At 54.1% G+C, this 5,811-nt stretch overlaps 1 protein-coding gene across 1 annotated transcript in view; it reads right to left on the reverse strand.

The window, feature by feature from the left end:
- The window catches only part of USP2 (ubiquitin specific peptidase 2), a 26,504-nt gene extending 21,922 nt beyond the window's left edge, over nt 1-4,582 (reverse strand). The window contains exon 1 of the mRNA XM_008068262.2: nt 4,336-4,582. The gene's annotated coding sequence lies outside the window, so the exon portion shown is untranslated. The remainder of the gene's footprint in view (nt 1-4,335) is intronic.
- Between the last annotated feature and the right edge of the window lie 1,229 nt (nt 4,583-5,811).

Raw genomic sequence — 5,811 nt, forward strand, 5'->3', positions numbered from 1 at the left:
ATGTATTCACAATTCAAAAAATAAATGTACAAGAAGTTTAAATAGTGAAACTTTCAAATCAAGTTTTCAGCATTCGTATTTCTGAAGTTATTAAGGCTTAAAACTGTACTAAGGCTCGGGACACGGTGTGTTAACTCACTTAATCCTCCCAACTACTCTAATCAGTAGGTGCCATGATGATGCCCATTTGCAGATGAGGAAGCTAGGAATCCTGGGAGTGATGTGGGTTTCCCAAAGTCACGCTGGGAGCAGCCGCAGAGCTGGCCTGGGAGCTGTGCTCTGTCCACTAGAGCCATCCTACTTCACACTTCCCCGCACTCTCCACTGGCTGGGGCTGGATGGGAGGCCTGTGGGCTGGGGGTCGGGTAAAGACCACCACAGGATCCCAGTGTCCACTGTCCAGCCACTGCATGGGGGTACAGACTCCTGTAGGAGTAGCCTCTGGATTTTCCACTGCAGGAGAATGAAAGCGAAGCTAGGTGCAACCTGAGCCCCAGAACAATACTGATCGGCCGCTTGATGGTCCAGCAAGCCTCCATTTCACCTGCCGTGCCAAGCTCCTGCGTGTCCTCTGGCATCAGTATCCTATCCCAGCTCAGGGCCCTAAGCCCCAGCCTGGTTACAAACACACCGGTCCATTCCCCAAGGTACCAACTCCACATGTGTTGGATTAAAATGAACACTGCCCCCGGGACAGCCAACCCCCTTGGGGCAGCCAACCCCCTTGGGTCAGCTAACCCCCTTGCGTCAACCACTGTCATTTCCTGTTGCTCATGTGAAGGGCTCCCTAACCTGCCCAGCCAGGGGAGGGACTTGCTCCCCAGGAATCCCAGGCACTCCTGGCCCTGAGGGCAGAGGATGGCTGATGTCCCACATCCCAGCAACCTTCATGGCCCCTCTCTGTCCAGATCCACTTGGCTTTCTGGGATGAAGGCATGCTTTGCTTCTGTGGCCTTGTTACTGCCTGGATAGACAGCCCCTCGCAGGGTTTCACAGGCACACCCAAACAGGGTTAAGTCCCTTCCCCTCTACCCAGGTGCCCAGGACAGGTGAGTGGAAAGTCCCAGACAGTCCCGCCAGGTGCTTGGGAACCTCCGCAGTGGTGACCTCAGAGCTTCCCAGAGCCGCTCACTAACAGCATCAGAATGTGCTGACCCTGAAGGATAAGGATGGTGAGAGAGGCAATCTCTGACCCTCACGCCTGCTGTCTGGGTCACCTGCTACGCTATCTGGGCACAAGCGTCCATGCCTGGAGGATGGGCTGAGGAATGTACTGGCAGGTGTGGAGGATGTGGGTAGAGCAGAGTACTGGGGTAGGACAGTCTGGGAACTCTGTCCACTCCTCTCAGGACCCAGGAGCCCCAGCCTGTCCCCACCCCTGCAGCCTGTCACTTGCAGCTAGTATCTCAGGGGTTAGCACCCAGTATCCCACCAGCTTAGTGCCTAATCCTCTTGCCTGCCTTGGCAGGGGGTCATCCAAGGGAATTTGGGTCCATTTCTCTTCCTCTTGCTCCCGGTAGTTGCCCAGGGCTGGGGGAGGGGAGGAGGAGGAGGTAAGACAAAGAGATTGGAGATTAAGGCAAGAATCCTGACTGGTAGAGGAGAAGTGGGTTGGCCCAGGGCAGTGTCTCTATAGGGTTCTTGATTTGGGGTTGGGAGGGGGTGGGCATCTCTACACTTCCAAGAAAAGGCAGAGAAACGGGCCTCCGGTACTGGAATCCTTGCATTCTCTTTTCCAGCCACCTCTGCCCAGGCCCTCTCCTGGTACCCTCTCCCGGGCAAGAGTCCCAGTCTCCCTCTCTCTCCTCTAGGGCTTCCCCCGTCTTCTGTCCTCAGCCTCTGGAGAAGCTTTTGGTCTTGCCCCAGCCCTCACCAGGCCCAGTGGGGGTGGCCTGGAGAGTCCCAGTCTCCTTCCTTCTCCTCTAGGGCTTCCCCCATCCTCTGTCCTCAGCTTCTGGAGAAGCTTTTGGTCTTGCCCCCAGCCCTCACCAGGCCCAGTGGGGGTGGTCTCACAGGATCTCCCCAGCTCACTGATGTCTGTCCTCTAGACAGGGGCCCCGTGAAGCTCAGATACCAAAGGGACAGCTACTGACCTGTGTCCGGGGGTCCTGGACAGGACCTGGAGCTTCTCCTTCCCCAGCAGGGCAGGGAACGCAGTGGCAGCCCAGAAGCTGGAGTCTGACTCGGGGCTGGGTAATCCGCAGCTCAGGTTACTGACTCCGATATATATAGTATCTTATCTGACCTCGCAGACTCGCAGAGATGGCTAGCGCAACTCACTTGCATTCCAAGCCCCGGGGGAGAATTAAAGGGGCAGTGGCGTACCCACCCTGGAGGGGCTTCTCTGTTGGGCCGGTGCCAGCCAAGGAGATCTACTATGAAGCTTGGAAGGGGGCCATTTTGAAGTGTAGCTGCAGGGGGATTCAGAAGGAAACAGGACTGGAAAGAGGGTAGAAGGGTGGGGGTGAAACTTGAGGCAAAAATAGAGAAAAGGTGGATTCTTTGGAGCGGTCAGTCACAGAATTAGAGAACTGGGAGAATTCATACTGCTAGCTAGTCCAACTCCTTTTTTTTTTTTGAGTTGGAGTCAAAGGCACGGGATTACAGGCTCAGCCACCGAGCCCGGCAGTCCAACTCCTTTAATTTGGGGATAGAATAGACCTAGAGAAAGAAAGCAGCTCGCTCAAGGGCAGACAGATAGCAAGAGGCAGACAGGACCAGCACTCAGCTTTCAGTCCAATACTGTTTTGTAGTGGATTTCTAGGCCTGGGTTTGGATTCTAGTTCTTTCCCGTATTGACTTTGAGACAATGGGTAAGTCACTTAAGTTCTCTGAACCTTAGTTATTTAATCTGTAAAACGGGAATACTACTACTACTACTACTACTAATGGTATATCTCACAGTTGTGAGGATTAAATAAAATAATATTTGTAAATTTCCTGGCACATAATAAGAGTTCAATAATTGATGCTGATTATACTGAATATTCCTACTTATTATTATAATTAGTGGTATTATTAGTGATAGCACTTTACTGATGAAACTTCCTAGGAAGAGGGCCTCCAGGCTACCCTTTAGGGAGTACTCCTTTCTAATGCTAGAGAAGAGTCCTATGATTTTCTGAACTGGCCAAGTCCCATACCTGGGAAGGGCAAACCAGGCTTGCCATCTTCCCAGATGTCCAGTCCATCAAGCAGAGAAAGGCCAAACCCATTTGGAATCCTTCTCCCTTTGCCTAGAAAAATATGGCAAGCGTAGCTCCCCCCAGGCCACCGGAGAATGCCTGGCCCCTCTGGGGGTGGTTCCACTCTACCTGTGAGAGGGCTCAAGAATCCAGGGCCACAGAGCCGGGCTGGGCAGAGTCACAAGAGGAAGGAACGGGGTTCTTAGCCTCTCTGGCCTTGATGTACTTGTCTGCTCCCAGGATGTTTCTTGATGGCTCTCCCTGAGGACTGGGAGTACCCCTGTGCCTCCACCCTGTCTCAGCACAGGGTACTGACTCAGCCCGGGTCCTGATGATGCACTTCAGAGGACGCCCTCATTCCAGTCCTCATTCCAGCTCCAGTTTGGTGAGCATCCACAGCATCAAAGGAGTGGGGTATTCCCCAACCCTAACCGGATCAACTCTCCTTTGTTCTATGGGGTTCATTTGGGGGGTGTTCTCATGCCCATGCCAGGGGAGGTGAGCAGTCCCTACCACTGTTTACAGCTCAGCCAGGTCAGAAGGTAGGAAGTTCACTCCTAAGGGGAGAGCTAGAATGGGCTGGCCAGGGCTTACCTTGGCTGTTAAGAAGTTGCTTGCCTTGGAGCACCGCGTGCTTGCTCCTGATTTGAGATTGGTAAGAATTTCAAAGATGCCTCTATCTGGTTTGGGATTGGCAGAAAATCTCCCCTTCCGCTTAACTGGTGTCCTCCCCCCCCCCCCCCCCCCACCCCCCCTTTGACAAACTGACCAGAGATCAGCCCTGGGAGCCCTAAGAGCAGGGGGAATAGGTGAGCGACACGCACACGTGGGAAAGCGGTGGTCGGTGTCCAGGCGTCACTCTCAGGACACATACCACACAGAGCACAGCGACGTGGACCCGCCGAAGCAGTATTGCTTTAGAACACACTGATCAGCACACAGATGGCTCTTCCTGGCACCCTGGGCTGTCAGCTGGCAGCCCTCACACAACTGGCACCCACAGCTGGAGCTTCCCTGCACAGCTGGCCCTCGCCCTACATTTCCCGTGCCCATTCTGCCCAGGCTGCCGTTCACATCTCACTTTCTGAGCCTCAAACCGGCACTGCCCTCCGCCACCCCCGCTCCCCGGTCTCTGACCGGTGACACCTACCTGCCTCTTCTCGGAGGATGGACGAGTCGAACCCGGCACAAGCATGGAGCCGCGGGTGAGTCCCGGCTGGTACTGGCGCGGCGCAGTGAGCAGCAGCTGACGCAGAAGGCTCCCTGGCCTCGGCTCCTGCCCGCCTCTCCCCCACCTCCGCCGGGGGCCCAGAAAAGACCTCCCCGGGAAATCGGCGCCACCCAGCGGGCAGCCGCCTCATTGCGCCCGGGTCGGCGAAGCCACACCCCGCGTCTCGGGGTCGCGGGGACGCGTCACGGCTATTGGCTTGTTCCCATTGTGGCGTCATTAGAGTCCCGCCCGCCGTGGGGGGGGGGGGGAGGTCTCCCAGGCAACCTACATATACAGAGAGCCACGTGGAGGACAAGCACGAGAGTTTGCAGGGGGTGGAGCACCAGAAGTAGACTGGGATGTCGCACGACGCGGCGGCTGGAAGGTATTGGGAAAGGGGAAGGGTCATGGGAGCAGGCTCGGAACTTGAGTCCCGGGGCACATCAACTTTCAGTTTTTAGGGAAGGCTGAATGTTTCCGCCCCTTCCCACTGGCCTGGGGGAGGGTGCTGTTCCTCAGGCCCTTCTCTTTTTCTTTACTCTTTTCTTACTCTCTCTGTTCATTTTACTTCCGTGGAACCAGTGATTAGTGATGACTGCCTGAGCAGGTAAACGGGAGCACTGAGTCAGTGGGAGACATTCTCTTTGGTCTTTTCAAGAAAAAGCCGATACAGAACTTAAAATTTTGTCCCTCCTGTTCTTTGTATATAAGCTTCTCCCCCCTCCCTCCCCATGCTGATGAAGATAAACACGCAACCAGGTAGATTTTTCAACTACACCTGTCCCTTCTGGAACAACTGTTTGGTTTCCCTTAGGGTCCTCATTCCATCACTTCATTTTACAGATAGATATTGAGCACGCCAGCCAATCTTCTAGGAACTGGGGATATACAGTGAACCAAACAGGCACAATCCCTGCCCTCGAGGCGCTTACATTCTAGTAGAAATAGGACAATAACCAAATAAGTAGAATGTATATGTTACGTGGCACTAAATGTTATGGACATCAAGCGGGGGTGGGGGTGGATGGTATGGAGTCTGTGAGAAGTGGCCCGAGAAGGTGACATTCGAGTGACCCAAGGGAGGCTAGGAGTGAGCCATGTAGAAATGTAGCGAAAGGGTGTCCTAGGTAGAAGAATAGCAAATGCAAAAGGTCCTGAGGTGGGGCTTACCTGCCACTTTTGAGGAAAAATAAGGTCAGTGTAGCTGGAGTGAAAAGAGGAGAGATATGTAGGGGGAGATGGGAGGTGAGGTCAAAGAGAGAAGGGAGGGACCCCCTTGTAAGACCTCAAGGCCATTCTGAGGACTTTGGCTTTTCCTCTGAGATGGGAGCCATTGGAAAGTTTTGAACAGAGGAGGGACAAGGATCTGACTTTTGTTTGAACAGAATCTCTTTAGCTACTGTATGGAGAACAGAT

The sequence above is a fragment of the Carlito syrichta genome, unplaced genomic scaffold (genome assembly GCF_000164805.1).
Source record: "Carlito syrichta isolate Samal-C Ts95f unplaced genomic scaffold, Tarsius_syrichta-2.0.1 Scaffold309899, whole genome shotgun sequence".
NCBI classification, from domain to species: Eukaryota; Metazoa; Chordata; class Mammalia; order Primates; family Tarsiidae; genus Carlito; species Carlito syrichta.